The 17,515-nt window shown below is 50.5% G+C and overlaps 1 long non-coding RNA gene across 1 annotated transcript in view; it reads right to left on the minus strand.

The window, feature by feature from the left end:
* Positions 1-14,717, minus strand: part of LOC129382749 (uncharacterized) — a 119,785-nt gene extending 105,068 nt beyond the window's left edge. The window contains exon 1 of the long non-coding RNA XR_008610800.2: positions 14,585-14,717. This is a non-coding gene — a long non-coding RNA (uncharacterized lncRNA). The remainder of the gene's footprint in view (positions 1-14,584) is intronic.
* Between the last annotated feature and the right edge of the window lie 2,798 nt (positions 14,718-17,515).

Here is a 17,515-nt window from a genome sequence, read left to right on the forward strand (position 1 = left end):
AGATTTCTTGGCGTAATTATCGACCGAGACCTCAGTTGGAAACCGCACGTGGCCTACATGAAACGGCGCCTGACAGCAACCTCCCAGTTGTTTAAATACTTAACAGGAAAGACGTGGGGGATGTCAGTAGACGCAATGCTGAGACTCTACAGAGCTCTCTTCCTCGGTTTTTTAAGATACAGTCAACCTGTACTGAACAACACCTGCAAGACAAATATTCGTGTTCTGCAAGCAGCACAAGCTCAAGCACTCAGAGTTTGTCTTGGTTTGCCCAGATGCACGTCAACTGAGGCAACTATTGCGATTGCTCGGGACCATCCAATGCAAACTCACATCACGGTGGAAACCCTGAGAACGCATATCAGACATTTTGCACGTGCCCCCTATCACCACCTTGCAACACTACCTTCAGACAGGCACCAAGCATCATTCTCTAAAACTATCGTCAAGTACAACGACAAACTTCCCTGGGGCTTCACCGCTGCATCTAAACCATCGATACCCCCTTGGTGCCTTGTCAGCCCCACAGTCCATCTCAGCGTACCAGGAATCGGGAAAAAGTCTGAGCTGTCGTCGCCTGCGCTGAAACAACTGTCTCTGCTTCTTCTGCACGAGAGGTACGCGGACAGTGCACATATTTATACAGATGGTTCCACAAACATCCAGTGTTCGTCCGGTGCTGTGGTCGTCCCAGCAAGAGGTATTACCATCAGCTTTAGGACTGACCACCCAACGACATCTACATCTGCGGAACTAGCTGCTCTTCGCGCTGCACTTTGTTTTGTCAATCGGGAACCACCTCGACAATGGTCAATTTTCAGTGACTCAAAGGCAGCCCTACAATCTGTGCTATCAGCTCTGCGTCGCGGGCCATTCGAACAGCTCGTGCTCGATATTAGATGCCTACTTCATACATCACATGAGAAGGACATCACGTGACGTTTCAGTGGCTGCCAAGTCACTGCGGCGTCATAGGAAATGAAGACGCCGATAAAGCCGCTCGGACAGCTCTTGAAGACGCACAGGAAGAGGCCATACCACTTTCACGGTCCGACGCAGCCAGCAGGCTTCAAGTGCTTGCACGGGAGATCACGCTCTCTCTATGGTGCACACCAAGCAGCCAGACCAACCGCAGCAATCATCAACACGACCTGCCCTCATTGATGCATCTCTGTATGCCAACTGGACTCCGCCGAAGTGAGGCCACCCTGCTTTATTGCTTATGGCTAGGGGTGGCCTTCACGAAATCCTACTCGTTTCGCATTGGAATGGCCGACAACGCTCTCTGCAATGCCTGTCTTTGCGAGGAGACGATGGAACACATTCTGTGCGACTGTCCTGAATATAATGTTCAGAGACAGTCCATGGCGTCCGTTCTAGCGCACCTGGACAATAGACCATTGTCAGTTGCAATCATTTTCACATATCGCCGACAGAAGACATCGCAGCTGAAGGCGACGAAGGGACTACTTCGGTTTATGAAGGATACGGGCTTGGACAAGCGGCTGTGACAGTGATGTCGCGTACCGCGCAAGAGTGACGGACTGTAACTGACGATGTGTTTGCTGTGTTATGTGCTCTCTCTCTCTCTCCTCCCATCTTTCATCCCCCCCATCCCGCTCCCATGTGTAGGGTAGCAAACCGGTTAGGCTAAACTGGTTAACCTCCCTGCCTTCCTTCTCCACTTTTTCCTTCCTTCCTTGTCTCCGACATTCACGGTGTTAATATACTTAAGAGCTTGCTGTTAGACCACTTTGTACACACTGGTAAGAATGAAAACAGGACAAGAAAGAAAATTATTTTCGCACGGCAAATATATTGTTACACACGAGGTGTTTAACGCAGAACCAGAGGAATCTGGTTGATAGGCGCGGTTGTTGAAGAGCGGTCTCGCGGCAGCTTGGCCAACGTCGTTCTCTTCTTTCTTCTCGTTGTCTCCGCGGCAGGCGTGGTTCATGACAGCTTGTGACATTTCCCCGCTGGCAGACGAAGCCCGCCGGGCGAGTCAGTCATCTCGTGGGTTGTAACGCCTCAGACGCGCGACGTGCGTCACTTCAGCCTTGGCCGAGCGTCGTCCACTGCTCGTGACACGCGCAATGCGGTAGTTTACTTCGCTGAGGCGCTCCAGAATAACGTAAGGGCCGACGTAGTGGGCGAGAAACTTCTGGCACAAGCCACGCTTCCGCAACGGCGTCCAGAGCCACACAAGGTCCCCAGGATCGAAGGAAACGTGGCGGTGACGCCCGTCATAGCGGATCTTGGACCGGTCCTGCGATGCTAGGGTGCGTAGCCTAGCGAGGCGTCGCGCTTCTTCTGCTCGACATAGGATCTGATCAATTGATTCGTTGTCATGAGCGAAGTAGGGAAATATGGTGTCGAGGGTGTAGCGCGGCGGACGAGCATACAGAAGGAAAAATGGTGAGTAACCAGTGGTCTCGTGTCTCGCGGTATTGAACGCATAGGTAATGAAAGGCAAGATACTGTCCCAATTCTTGTGTGCTGAATCGACGTACATGGATAGCATGTTGGCAAGCGTTCTGTTTGTGCGCTCGACCAGACCATTAGTTTGTGGATGGTAGGGCGTAGAATGGCGGAAGCTACATGAACACAGACGAAGGGTTTCTTCAACCACGTCCGCGGTAAACTGTCGCCCACGATCGCTGATTACTATGCGAGGAGGTCCATGTCGGAGTATAACGTTAGCCAGCAAGAAGATAGAAACTTCTGTAGCTGTGGCCGATGGCAATGCGGCGGTCTCACAATAGCGGGTCAGGTGATCTACGCAAACGATAACCCAACGATTACCCTTGGAGGATCGCGGGAAAGGGCCCAGAAGATCTATACCAACTTGCTCAAAGGGGACGCTAGAAGGGGGAACTGGTTGAAGCAGGCCATGTGGCGCTTGTGGCGGACGCTTGTAGCGCTGGCATTGAGAGCAGCTGGCGACGTACCGTTCGATATCTTTCCGCATCTTAGGCCAGTAAAAACGTTCTTGAGCCCGGTAGAGTGTACGTGTGGAACCAAGATGACCGGAAGTTGGGTCATCGTGCATGGCGTGTAATACTTGGTGGCGAAGGTTCTTGGGGACAACTAAAAGGTAGCGTGCACCGGTGGTCGAGTAGCTCTTCTTATACAGCGCGCCACCATCACGTAGGCGAAAGCGACTGCCTGCAGGTGACTCCTGTGCTGCCGCGAAGAGCGGTTGTAAGCTCTCGTCCTTGTGCTGCTCGGATATGACGGTACGCATATCCGGAAATTCCGGGGACACAAAAGCGATGTATTCATCAAAATTGTCCGCATCACATTCAGTTGTTTGAAGTGGCATCCGAGAGAGACAATCAGCGTCAGCATGTCGCCGGCCACTTTTGTAGCAAATAACGAAATCGTATTCCTGTAGACGGAGGGCCCAGCGCGCTAGTCGTCCTGAGGGATCCCGCAGATTCACAAGCCAGCATAGCGAATGATGATCTGTTATCACAGTGAAGGGGTGCCCATAGAGATACGAACGAAACCGTTGCACGGCGAAGATGACCGCCAGACACTCTTGTTCGGTGACTGTGTAGTTGCGCTCGGAGCGGCTCAAGGACCGGCTAGCGTAAGAGATCACGTGCTCACTGTCGTCAACACGCTGAACTAGCACAGCACCGATGCCTACACCACTGGCATCGGTGTGAATTTCAGTTGGTGATGAAGGATCAAAGTGCCGAAGAATTGGTTGGGATGTCAACAGGAACTTGAGCTGGCGAAACGATGAGTCGCAATCTGCAGTCCACTCAAAGGGAACGCCTTTTTGGAGAAGGCGTGTAAGGGGATGAGCCATGTCAGCAAACCGGGGAATGAATCGGCGAAAATAGGAGCACAAGCCCAAGAAACTTCTTAACTGCTTGACAGAGTTGGGTACTCTAAATGCTTCTACGGCCGCAGTCTTTTGTGGATCTGGTCGGATGCCTTCTTTAGCGACGAGATGGCCTAGCACAGAGTTTGTCGTTCCCCAAAACGGCATTTTTTTGAATTGAGCACGAGGCCCGCTTTCTCCAAGCAGTTCAAGACCAAATCCAAACGTTTGTTGTGCTCACTAAACGTTCGCCCGAAGATCACAACGTCGTCTAAGTAGCACATGCAAACTTCCCATTTTAAGCCGCGTAATATCGTGTCCATGAACCTTTCGAACGTTGCAGGTGCGTTACACAACCCGAAAGGCATCACGTTAAACTCGAATAGTCCGTCGGGTGTTACAAATGCTGTCTTTTCTCTGTCGTCCTTGTGTATAGGAATTTGCCAGTAACCTGACCGTAAATCGATTGAGGAAAAGTAAGATGCCGCAAAGAGACAGTCGATGGCATCGTCAATTCGTGGGAGCGGATATACATCTTTCTTAGTGACGGCGTTTAGGCGACGGTAATCAACACAGAACCGCCACGTACCGTCTTTCTTCTTCACCAATATCACGGGTGCTGCCCAAGGACTAGATGATTCTCGAATGACGCCTTTGCATAGCATTTCTTGGACCTGATCACTGATTATCTTGCGTTCTGACGGAGATACACGATAGGGTTTTTGTCGGATTGGCTGGGCGGCTCCTGTGTTGATGCGGTGACGAGTTCTGGACGCAGGAATTGATGGCGGGCCATCGTGCTGCGCAAAGTCGAATACCGAGGTATGTTTCGTAAGCAGGGCCATCAAAACTCGACGCTCGTGATCGCTGAGTGACTTGTCAATCATGGAAAGTATCTTCGAGCTCCCGGGGCTCGAGACACTGGTTGCTCCTCCATCGGGGAGCTCTGTAAGTACTGCCACCGATACGGGCGAGTCTTCCTGAAACGTGGCAATCTTTAGGCCTTGAGGTAGCACTGCCGCTTCAGTGGAGCAGTTTAGCGCCCACAGCCCCGCGCATCCATTGGTCACTGAGACTACGCAGTGCGGAACTAACACGTTTTTTTTGAGGCAGTTCCGATGTACAGGTTCCACTGCAGCGTCGAACGAGATAGGAGCCGGAGATGAACAGGCGACGGCAACACGCATCGCGGATAAGGCGGGCACAACTGTATCCTCAGACACGCACAGCACACTCTCCGGGCAAGCTTCACCTTCAAAGAGCACAGGTGAAACACTGGTGTCGACACTGAGTTCTCCCGTCCGGCAGTCAACATTCGCACCACACAATTGCAAAAAGTCAATCCCCAGAATCACGTCATGCGAGGAGCGAGGAAGAACAGTAAACTCTGCATTAAAAACTTTCCCACCCAATGACACATCCACGTTACACACACCAACCGGGTATAATGATTCACCACTGACTCCACGGAAACTTATGCACTGGTCCCAACGAAACATAACCTTGCGTCCCAGAAGGCCTTTAAACCCCACACTCATGACCGAGACAGTTGCTCCCGTGTCGACTAAAGCCATTGTAGAGACCCCATCAATCAGTACATGAACCTTATTCTTTAGCATGAAAATAGTTGGAGGCAGTTGAGTCGGCAGCACACATTTTCCAGCGACCTCACCTCCATCGGCCGCGCTGGCTAGTTTCCCGGCGGGGGCGACACGAAACGGCGCCGAGGCGATGGTGACGTGAATCGCGGCCGAGGGGATGGTGATCGGGAGGCTCGGAAGGCTGGTGGTGGCGTCAGAGTACGGTCGGAGGCAGGGGAGCGGTAGCGGTTCCGGGTTCTTTCTTCTCCAAGGTAGGTCTCCTGGGCGCTGCATCGGTCCTCTCGAAAGTGGCTTCCTGAAGTGGAGTCTCCTGGCCACTGAGTGCGCAGTGTACGACCGCTAGACCGCATAGTGGGCGCTGACGATCCGTAGTTCGATGCTCGGCGTCGGCTACAGTACCTAGCTATATGGCCAGGCATGCCGCAGCAGTAACACACTGGCGAAGGGCGAAGTTCAGAATGCGGGTTGAAGTATTCTGCCGAAGACATCGGTTGAGGGTAACGAGGCTCTTCCCCTTGAAAGTCGTAGGTAGCGGCGAGTCTTCGTGGACGAATGTTGGGTGGGCGTGGATCAAAACGTTGAGGGGGCGAATCATTGCGTGGTGGTTCGGTCGTAATGTAATGCGGTTCGTCTCTGGAGCCGTTAAGATCCGCGACGTTCACCGAGTGGTTCCAAGTAGCCGAAGGGGGTTCCCAAAGAGTGTCTCGGAAAACGGAGGAGCTGTAACGTGGCGCCGCATAACGTGCCTGTTCGTCATGTCGCTGTAGCTCCTCGCGGACTATCTGGCGGATGGCGGACGATAGGTCTGGGAGCGGAGGACTCGTGTCAACACTTGCTACAGTTGTTACATTGGCCAGCCGTCCAAACTTTGGTGTAATTCGGCGAGTCTTCAGCGCCTCGAACGTACGGCAGTGCCGTATCAGTTCTGATACAGTGTGCAAGTTCTCTTTACCAATGAGGAAGTTGTACACGTCTTCCGCTATTCCTTTTACCACGTGTCCCACTTTATCTTCCTCTGTCATGTGAGGGTTCACGGTTCGGCACAGCTTCAAAATTTCTTCGATATAGGTAGTGCAAGTCTCGCCGGGTACCTGAGCTCTCTGGGCTAATGTGAGTTCCGCACGTTTCCTCTTTGCGTCCGAGTCACCGAAACACTTTTTGATCTCCTCAACGAAGCGTGTCCATGTAGTTAGCATGTCCGCGTGGTTGTCATACCATACCAGCGCCGTGCCGGCCAAGAAGAAAACAACGTTCCTAAGCTGACTGGCAGCATTCCAGTTATTGTATTGGCTTACCCTTTCGTAATGGGTTAGCCACTCATCCACATCTTCCTCTGCCTTCGCCGAGAACGTGCGTGGCTCTCGGTAGTGCTGGATAGGGACTGGGCTTGCCGAGGCACTGCTGGTGAGGGTATTTTGCTCTGTAGCCATGATTGAGCGCGACGGCGAAAGTCCGGCGAGGCGACGGCTTCGGCGTAGCTCTAGTGCTGGTGGTTCCGTTGTAAGTCGTGGGAGGTACCCCGCACAGCTCCACCAAATGTTACACACGAGGTGTTTAACGCAGAACCAGAGGAATCTGGTTGATAGGCGCGGTTGTTGAAGAGCGGTCTCGCGGCAGCTTGGCCAACGTCGTTCTCTTCTTTCTTCTCGTTGTCTCCGCGGCAGGCGTGGTTCATGACAGCTTGTGACAATATATTAAGGAAGAAGTTGCAGAGCGAGGAAAGCTAGGAAACCGCCAGATAATGGCCTCGAAATCCACGCAGAAGCAGAAATTTAGGAATGTTAGGGGCCGCCGCGCTGTTCAACAACTCGGTGAATGTGAAAGAGTGGGACAGTGGCTCACGGAAAATTTTAAGAAGGGGAGCGGGCTGATGGATAAGAAGATAGGGGAAGGAGGGCAGAGCATAAAAGGCGCCAGGAACGAAGTTGGACATAGGGAGAGCGTCTCGTCACTGCTCGATTGCTCAGCCCGAGATGGCCTTGGCTAGTCGCCTAGCTGAGGCTCACCTTCCCCGTCGTAACACGTGCTGCTTGCTCCAGAGAACAGACGGGTGTCAGGAGACAAGACACTTTCAAATCTATCGGAGCAAATGGTGCTCATTTTATTGCGAACTACGGATAGCCTAAGTCTCATAGCGGCTTCTGAGCAGGAATTCGCTGCCTTGGTTCTGACTGACTCATCAATTCCCGAGTGTGATCAAATAACAATATGCGTCGCGTGGTGACTAAAATACCATCATCGCAAGCTACTTCCAAACATCTCTTCAAAATCAGGCAGCAGGTCACCGAACGTAAGTGAAACTTGCATCGTAAACTACCGAAGTTCTAGTACAATGCTTCGTTATATTATCTTTAAATCTAGAATATAGCATGCCCACAACGCCGAAAGCGTGATTGAGTAATAGACGTCTTGAAATATAGTGCCCGCCCTCTTCCGTATGTACGTACTGCAAGATCTGGCTGGAAAACAACGGTTATCTCCACTTTTACCCGCGGCGAAATACGTCTGGTCTGCCAGCGACAAGTCGCGATAGTGTGCGCCCTTTGTTTTGTGTGGCCCCGTTTTTAACGCTGTTCGTTTTTCCATGTACCAGCTAGGTAATCGACTTAGCTTATACAATGGCATCAGTTAATAAATTAAATTTTAGTTTCTTTTTTACATATAATTTTTAAAGATAGCACAAGAATGATAGCGTAATTTGATGCGAGGTAGCGGCACGCATTAGCAAGGAAACACTTTGGTATGAAGTTAAGCTATAAGTCTTGTTTCGGCAGCGCATAAACCTGCATCCTTGTGTATAGGGCATTCATGTCCGGGGAGTTTTTCTTTGCGTGGTGTACAGCCTCTCCAAGCACATGCACAATATGTGTGTGCGTGGGCAGAGAGAGAGGGAGAGAGAGAGAGGAGGGGGAGCGGTGGTGCTCGTCGATGGAGAGCCCCTTACCCTTCGAAATAAATTTCTGGCTGCGCCACTGCTGTGCACATTCCGAGCTTGCTGCTGTCTTTATCCACAAAGTAACTAGCGACTTGAGCACGCTTTGTGCAGCCTGCTGGGCCTCCAGAGTTCCTGCCCATTTTGTTGAGCTCAGGAGCAATTCGTCGCCGAGAGCCACTGCCCTGCGTGGTCGTCGGCTATGCATCACCGCTCTCCATTGCTCTAGGCGCGGCTTTGTGCGGGGGGGCAACAACATGGATATCGTATCAAGACACTGATTCACTGTGAAACAAAGCGCCCGATCTAATCTGATGGGCTTGTTTATATGGCCAGAAGCTACAAACTCACGCAGTGCAACATCACGTGTTCTCTGGTGCGCTTGCACAGGCTCAGCACAGAGCCATCTGAACATCGACAGCAAGATCGAAGCGCTGGCGATATTCCAGGGTGCGCAATGCACACGAGCGAGCCTCGGACAGGAGGAGCGAACTGCTGCTATAGCGTTGTCGCAGAGCGGCTCCCTTCCGATCTATTCCTCGTTGCCACTGGATTTAGTGGCGTTGCCTTCCCTTACATCGCCGACTTGCATCGAGCAATCTGAGCTCCGCGTGTGCGTGGCCTTGCACTAGCTGTCTCTTTTCGTGATCCGTGGTACCGCCAGTCGGATTTCTGAGGAGTCCATACTTGCGGCTTCACAGTTGGGTCCTCGCGAGCCGCTTTGTCCTGGCCTTGTTGAGCGGCCCCTCGCCAGGTCTGGCCATATTGAGCTGACAAGCACCGTGCATACAATGTGCGCTAACCGTCGTGTGTGCTAGGTATTACATCCCTACGCGCAGCGCAAAGAGCTTAAATTTCAAAGCAAACGCCGCTTGCACGTTTCCTTACCGGCGCCGTGCTCCCAGCCGGAGGCTCGACGTATATCATGCAAATGCGGCCATAGAGTTCCGTACAATAATTAAAAGAGGATACTCCGGTGCTGGTGCCTTCGGGAGCTGCAATGGGAACAGTGTTATACCACCGTGGGAATTATGGGAAGTACGTGGATTTGCCTAAACTTGGTCCATTCTGCCTTCAAACGGCTTCGCGACTGTAAAATTGCGATTTTCAACAATGCACTGCCTGATAATCAAACAAGCGTTATTAAACTTGTCCGACGGCAGAATTCAAACACAGGACCTCTAGCACAGACGTCCGTTACTGAAACCATTTCGCCAACGACGACGCTTGCATCGACCGCCCGTATGAATTTATCGCGGGCAAGCCAGTGCCTGGAGACGCTTGGCGCGTTTCGATTTGGCCACCTCGACATGCTGAACCATCGCAATTAGCAGCGATTGTCCGTGTTCGCAGCGTCTACTGCACTGAAAGCATAGATCGCTCTGAAATTTACGAAAGTGAAGGCACATGAAGCGTAATAAACGAATCCACCAGATTGTCGGGATCCACAAGCACGATCAGACAAATCCATGTACTTCCCATAATTCCGAGTGTGGCTCAGCAATTTCAGCGCCAGAGTTGGAGGAAGTAAATAATAGGAGGGAGTGCACCACTACATGCTATTGAAGCCAAACCTGTCCGCCCAGCACGTGATCGCACCTGAAAGTGCGCGATTGGTTTTCGAGTTCCCGCTCTGCAGGCAGAGCCACGGTAGGGCAGCTGAACAGCGCGCTCCCAATAAAAACTATTGGCATAGCTACTGTGAACCAAACTTTCCCCGTGATCTCGACGCAAAAAGTCACGTGCTGGGCTGCCACTGAGCAAACGCATGGACTTCACGGAGCGTTCGCTTGCCAGGGTTGGCCGCATGACATAATGCTCCCTCCTATCTTTTTCCTTACTCTATACCTATAGTATATTGTAGGAAACTGAGTGCGCCTATGTACTTCGCCGTGCTATGACGTCATTCAGAGTTGCATGTTATTTTGAGAATTAGTCAAGGCAAGAACAGTTATTTGTTTCATCTGTTGCTTCAACAAGCGAATTAAAGTGTACAGGAACAACAAATCCTACAAACCGAATGTCTGCCTGTTTTCGTTTTACTTAGTATCGTAGCAAGAGAGATGTACTTCCTTTTCGTCTGTTTGTTCCCGTGTCGCGCAGTCGCGCGCGCAGAGAGCGAAACGCTGTAATTTTAAACCGTGTCCCACCGGGCGATCATGCTCTGCGATACGCTTGCGTGTGCCTCAGTGTTCGTGTAGCACTAACCTATACAGCTAGTCACGTGTTCTCGGGCAACGAGACAGAAGCGACAGTTCGCGCGCGAGACCGTCAGCGTAAATGCGCCGCGGAGCAAAAAGCGAGGGAAAAAAGCCGGCAGATCTCGAACCCTGTGTGAATAGACGTTATGCGAAGCAGTGTGCCGGGAGTTTAGCAACCTAACGAAACGACAATGAGAGCACAAAGACGTAGGCAGCTGTTTCATGGCCTAAATGACACGTGTCATGACATTCATGTCATGACCTATCATTTATGTTAGCCGTGCACTCGTCATGCCAATTTTGGTACGTACCAAGTTAACGAGACGACCAAGACATAGGCGGCTAAGTAGATAGATACTGTCAAAGTGGCAAATGTTCGCCAGGAAATGCTTCGCATTAAAAAAAAAATAGAAAGCTGGGCCCATGACGAATGCGTCATGCGATCCTCCAGCTCCGGTATGGTATAGAACGCAGGTAAGGAATTTGGCTTGCCGAGGCCAGACGGGGGCAAGTGGCAGTGACGCTTGCCTTCTGAAATGTTGGGATCAAGAAGACAGTGTCAAGCTTTCCCTTTCTTCATAAAGAACCACTTCTCTCTCCGTACATCATGGGTTTGCGGCACTGAAGTATTTCTACCTCAGATATTAACGAGCCAATTTGAAAAAAACAAATCTTGGTAGAACGCTCCCGAGGAGACACGTAACAACTTCCAGCGTATAACCAAAAATTCGCTATGCGGCCTGGTAAGGGGCCCTTTAAGGTACAGTCACTGGTACACTCGGTGAAACCAATGAGTATTCCATGAGGAGAATTCGGTTCTCGAAAGCGATTCTGCTTCTCGCTTCCCCGGCTTCAAACGAAGGCCACCCGAGGTTTCCTCTGCACAGCTATGGCGGAAACTCGTCCATAGCAGCCCAGTGCTATGGGACCCACCTCGCGCTGCCCAAGCTCTAACCTCGCTCCATATTGACACGTGTACTTATCTTTAACGGACGACCACGTTTCGCCGCCTAAGAAATGTTATCGCACAGCGCGGGACGCGCCTGCGTGTATCCGAAGTTTCTGGAAAGTTATAGATGCTTCTATCCGCTGTTTGTTGTCGCCGAACGTTATGTTATCTGATTTCATCACCTGACGCGAATGGTGTAGAACTTTGTGGAAGGCATGCGGGTCCCAAAGATTAGTCTGGAACATTCGACGATTGATGTATAAAAGCCGACGCGCTTGACCCGTTGATCAGATTTTCGACAATCGCCGACCGTGTTCGCCGCTATCATTGTGCTACGAGTGTAGCCTGTCTTGTGGGCACAGGTTTGCCCAATAAAAGTTTTGTCGTTCACAGTATTGCTACTGTGTTCTTCAACGTCACCGCCACGTAACAATATTCATTGCTGAAAGGTAAAACACAGCGTCAGCGAACGTAAGGCTCGGGTCGTGGACCGATTTCCAGAGTTACCGCGCCGTATACCGGTTGTTTCAGCCAACACTTTAGAATTTTGTAAAAAAAAAACTGCCTGTCGCAGATAGCACACTTATAGTTGATGGGCCGGTCTACTCGAAGAGGCGGACAATACACAAAAAAGTGAAATCCGTTATCGACTAAGTAACATATATTATCACTAATTAAGTATGTAACTAAAAACCTTATGGCACATATTGCAATCTACAAATTCTAGCCGGGGAGTCCGTGAGGCGGATCATCCATCCCATTTGGAACGAATTCTCACGATGACACCAGTTGCGAAGTATTAATTCCTGAACTTTGCGGAGAAATGCATAGGCGTTCCAGTTACTTTTCTGATTCAATGCATAAAACTACGTTTTGTTAAGTAAGTAAGCGGAACGACAGTGCATTTTTACCGCAAATTTAACGGCGCATATATCGTAAATGGTGACGTCCACACAAATCTTTTCAAGTGGATATGCCTTGCAGTCTCACCCGCTGGAATTTATAAATTGCGATATGTTCCATAAGGCTATTGAAACCTTCTTTAGTGCACTTTTGTTAATTAGTCGATTATACATTTTAATTTTGTGCACGTAATGTCCGCCTCTTTAAGTAGACCAGCTCATGGACTAGAATTGTGCTATCTGCCACAGGCATTTTTTTTTTTTTTTTAATTTCAATGTGTTCGCTGAAACACTGCCAGACGCATCGCTTTCGGTAGATGCAGCTCGCCCTTTGGAATCTTTGCCGAACGTGCAGCTCTTACGGCATGGGATTTTCGCTATAGAAGCGGTTGTGATGCCAAGGCGCGTTTACAATTAGGCGATTTACAAAACGGAAAGCGTATTCTAGTACCGGTGACGCGCTTTATTACGTTTCCTTGATGAGGAAACAGTGGAAGACTCGGACGATAACTAGGCCAGCAGAGCACGGTTCATTTGGAGGGTAAAATAGCCATGTTTAAGTTATGTCAATTAGTTAGACTTCACGATTTCGGTCTCTGAGGAATGCAAGAAAACATAATCGGCAGAGATTACAAAAAGAGTGCCATCAGCTGGGCCCACCAGACAAAACGATGTGGATACAACGATTTATGTGAATATGCTTTGATTATGCAGTCCCAGACTGTCCGCAAACCACCTGCCGCTTAAGGTCTGACTAACCCTGAGAGAAGAGGGTGTCACAGTCACATGATCCAGCTGTCGGGGACTGTCCGGTGTTTCGTTCGAAAGCACCGTGACCAGAATTGAGTCGCTCTCTTGGCCACTGTCGTCTGCTCTTAGCTACTCGTAGATGGCCCCCTACCCAGCGAATTCTTTAGCATGGCCTCCTAAATGGTGCACTCTCAGAGGCCACGTAGCCGACCCAACCGTAATACCTTGCGTAGCGGAATCACAGCCCGAGCGCGCAGAACCTGTTCGCAAATAATAGTTTACGTCACACTCTCGCTCTTCGTTCCGCTTAACCGCTGTATTTAAGCTAGCTCATTGCCTATACGAAATTTAAGTGGAATGACCACATGGATATAAGCAAACTCGCGGTCGTGCCACGTCGCTTTTCACGCAGAAAGCACCCGCCGATATCCCCAAAGCTTGTGAGACCGCCTCACAAAGACCTGATGCGGATCTTCGACGGAGCACATGTACACTATCTACTAATCCTGCACGCAGAGAAGCAAACGCTCTAACTTAATTGGCAATAGAAGGAATCAACAAATTGTCACTAGCACAGTTGGCTGTGTAGTGGTTTTGCCGCTTCTGCAGAAGCTGGGGCCGATGACGACGCACTCAGTGATGGTGTCGGACGGGAACTGTCTGTTTCCATTTGGTACAACTCAACAGTTTTGGCCATACATATAGTAACGTGACTATATTATACGTATATGTGAACAGCAATCGGTAAAGCTTCATTTACATACCACCACATCCACCTGCATGATATAGCCACATGCAATATGATACGCTTCCGCGCACACCAGTTTCACTCACCTGAAAAGCGAAACCTCCTTATTTACTATGCATATAGCAATGAGCACGACAAATTTCGCGAAACACATCAAGAAAATAATCATATATGCGCCTCCTCGCTGTGCTCTTCGCTTAAAAAGAACACGAAGACTAAAGGTACAGCAATTAGACCGCTCGGGAAAAAAACTGGCACGATGGCACACAAAGCACCAATGTAACAGAAGCGATAGCCGACTGCGCAGTATATGCCGTCTGGAACGCGCCAAGTATGCAGAAGCAGAAGGCGCTTTCACAACATGGCGTCAAACGCTGCGCGCCTCTTTTTAAGATGGTCGCCCTGCTATATAGCTGCTTCTGTTTGTGCGAGCTAAAATCTGCTGAGAGCTCCGAGGGTGCGCGGACAGTCCGCGACTGCCTGTCCGTGAAAAACGAACGCGACTCCGGCAGCTCTCGGACTGGTGGGCGGAACTTCCGAAGCTGCTCGGTAAAAACAAGTGCGGTACACCGAAGGGGCCCATTGTCGCGTTACGACCCTTGCCGTATGCCGAGCGTACACTCCGATGACGAGCGCAACAACTTTTATAACAGCATACCGACATACCTATATGGGGAGCCAGTGCTTGGCCAGCAGCTGATACGGGTGCTCAAGTGCGCACCTTGAAAATACCGACTCCGTCCGTGAGAGAGACCGGGAAGACGGCCCGGCATATTGCAGACAGACGCGCGCCTCATCAACGTTTACTCGGCCCGATCCGCACTTCCAAGTTATGTCGAGAGCCATGCGCGCTGCGAGGTGCGCAAGCGCTGCTAGTGCTAGTGCGCATGCGCTGCCCAGACAGGCCAGAAGCTGGGCGCGTGTGCTTTAAGGTGAGCGGCAAATTGGCTGATGCAAAGTCGTAGCGTTTGCTACTGCGTCCACAGCTCGCAAGGCTGTGTGTTACGTCACTGCTCTTTGCACGCGACATTTCAGGGCTGGTTGCGCATATGAAAGAATCAGTGGACGAGTTACGTCTCATATGCAGGCCGTGAACATTTCGTACGTCGGAACGACAGTACCAGATAACGCGGACACATACGACACGCGTCATATAAGCGCTGTAACCTCTGCAGGTATACTGCTCAGGCACTTGCGACGTGGTCTTTCGTGATACATATGGAGCAAACTGCAACCTTCTGCCGCGCGCGGCTTCTTTTATTCTGCCTGACTCGATCATTGAGAACTCGTTTCTTTCTCGGCGATTTCGCTGACTTTCACTTGAGCCGTTGTCAGATGGTAAGAGGACTTGGCACCTTTGAAGGCACCGCGTCCATGAGCTTACACGTACTCATCAACCCAGCATCATTCGACACATTGACCCCGGCTCTACCCCTCAACCCGGGTTGACTGGGCGGGGGGCTTTGGTTCGCTTCACTTTGAGCCAAAAGCGAGAGCCGTTATCCGAGCACTCAATCGAGAAGATTCGGGCAATTTGCGAGAGCAAAACGATATCCCCCCACCGTTTGTACAGGACTGCATTCATGCACTAGTTACTCCGAAACAAGGTGCACCAAACTTTTAAAAGCTTGTTTGGGCAGTAACTGTATGGCATATGTATTGTGATTCTGTGCAAAGGGATGGGGGCCAGGGACCGCATGTGCATACGTTTTGACTGGTTGCCCGCATGATCTCGTTTTGTTCTCGCAACTTACCCGGATGTTCTTCCTAATGCTTCTTCGCAGTATAACTCAAGCTGAAACTTCTAGTACGCTGAAGCTTTATTTGTATTAGGCATGAAATGGCTCTTTGCTCCCGTAGTCGGCGACCAGGCTCTCAAACGAGAACATCCGGGTAAGTTGCGAGAACAAAACGAGATCATGCGGGCAACCAGTCAAAACGTATGCACATGCGGTCCCTGGCCCCCAACCCTTTGCACAGAACCACAATACATATGCTATACAGTTACTGCCCAAACAAGCTTTTAAAAATATTGCTTCCGAGTTCTTCCTGATGCTTTTACCAATAACGACGTTTTCTGGCGTGTATTATTAGCGACAGTGCCCGGCTGATGGCAACGAGCACTTTAACACGAAAAGATCGGCGAATTCAGGCCAGATCCTGGCGACCGCTTTCGTCGGGCCGGGTTGTCAAGCTTTCTGATAGCCCGCGTTGGCCTTGACGCTACCATTAATGCCTACCACCGCGAGCTAGCTGATGCTTGCCACGCGTCGGCCAAGCGTAGATTTGTGAAATACGCTTGGCAGATCAGACGTACGATCATACGATTGGAAGACCAGACGTAGATTTATGAAATACGAGCGCTATAAAACTGGCCTGACGTTAATAACAGGAATGCGTAGAAACAAAAACGTGCGCTCACGTGCGTCTACGCGCACGTCGTATTCCGCACTCTTTATTTGTACCACGCACTTTCCGAAGATTTCGGACAAACCGACGACGACGCCACTGGTTTCTTTCCTCACGCAGTGTACATAATTAGCAGCGTATATAAGTCAGCACGCGAACCAGACTTGTGCGTTTGAAATACTCGTCAACGGTGTTTATGCTTCCGTAGCCGGGCTCGTTACGCGATGCCGCTATATGTCATGGCGCCAACCGCCGCACCCAACTTCGGGCAACGCGCCGGGATAACAACGCAGAAAGTATTCTCGACCTATCATATATCGTATCGACCGCTAATAAAGATGAAGACAGGGGGAAGAGAACACGAAACGACGACACGGGCGGTAAGGCCAAGCTCAAGTCCTTCTCAACCATTTTCTCGACCTGGCCGAAGTGGTGCGGCGACCAGGCAAACGCTTCGAAAATATTTTTGTTCTCAGTGCATAGATATATCATTAGCTCAAGACAGACCTTTGTGGACAGCATTTCTAGATAATAAGGGAGCCTATGACAACGTATAGACAACGTAACGTTGTTATAGCATATTCTCAAGCACGAAGGCACAAGGCACAGATGGCGATTTCGTGGAGCTGCCGAGGAAGATATACCGGGTGTCCCAGTTAACTTGGACCCAGATTTAAAAAAAAAAAACAGAATAAGTTCTAGAGAAATCGTACCGACCGCATAGTAGCGGCAGTCGTATGTACTTACAGCCAGCATCTTTTTTTCATCATCCACGAATGCTCCCAGTGTTAGTGTCTTTTTCATCAGTGTTACCTAAAATAAGTTCTTTCTTGGAATGGCAGATGTGATTCAGTGGACTACCCTTGAGCAATTACACAAACTAACTCTTTGTTAGTAAGAGGTGCTTTCTATAAAACCTCTCAATTCGCCTTTTTTTCACGGTGCGACGGTGCATGCGTCATTTCTTAGCGGCTTAAGTCGCGAAACGTTTCGGGAGGGTCGCACGCGCGGTCCGATCTCGAGGGAAAGTCCCCGGGAAAAAAAGTATGCAGATCCCACGCTCTGGGGGAATCTGTGTAAGCGACGCTTTCCGTGCTGTTTGCGTTCGTTGACGGTATTTGGACGGTAATGTTGCCGGCATTCGACAGCCGTGACGGGAAGTGTTACGTTGCCTGCACGGCCTGTTTT

The sequence above is a fragment of the Dermacentor andersoni genome, chromosome 6 (genome assembly GCF_023375885.2).
Source record: "Dermacentor andersoni chromosome 6, qqDerAnde1_hic_scaffold, whole genome shotgun sequence".
NCBI lineage: Eukaryota > Metazoa > Arthropoda > Arachnida > Ixodida > Ixodidae > Dermacentor > Dermacentor andersoni.